This window comes from Sinocyclocheilus anshuiensis, unplaced genomic scaffold (genome assembly GCF_001515605.1).
Source record: "Sinocyclocheilus anshuiensis isolate Anshui unplaced genomic scaffold, SAMN03320099.WGS_v1.1 scaffold573, whole genome shotgun sequence".
Classification (NCBI taxonomy): Eukaryota; Metazoa; Chordata; class Actinopteri; order Cypriniformes; family Cyprinidae; genus Sinocyclocheilus; species Sinocyclocheilus anshuiensis.
Genome location: NW_015539851.1, coordinates 146,002 through 146,313, shown reverse-complemented (window position 1 = coordinate 146,313; position 312 = coordinate 146,002).

Here is a 312-nt window from a genome sequence, read left to right as displayed (position 1 = left end):
TTTGCTGTATATTTTTTCCTTTGTTGCCAAACAGGCCCTTTTTTTTTTTTTTTTTTTTTTTTACAAGATTACACTTTCTCCTTGGTTTATTTTGCTTTAACCAGGGGTGTTCAATCCTGCTCCTGAAGGGCCACTGTCCTGCAGACTTTAGCTCCAACCCCAAATAAACACACCTACACTAGCTAATCAAGCTCTTACTATAAGCATGCCAGAAACTTCAAGGCAGCAAGGCAGGTGTGTTGAGGCAAGTTGGAGCTAAACTCTGCAGGACAGCGGACCGAATTTGGACATCCCTGGCTATATGTACACACA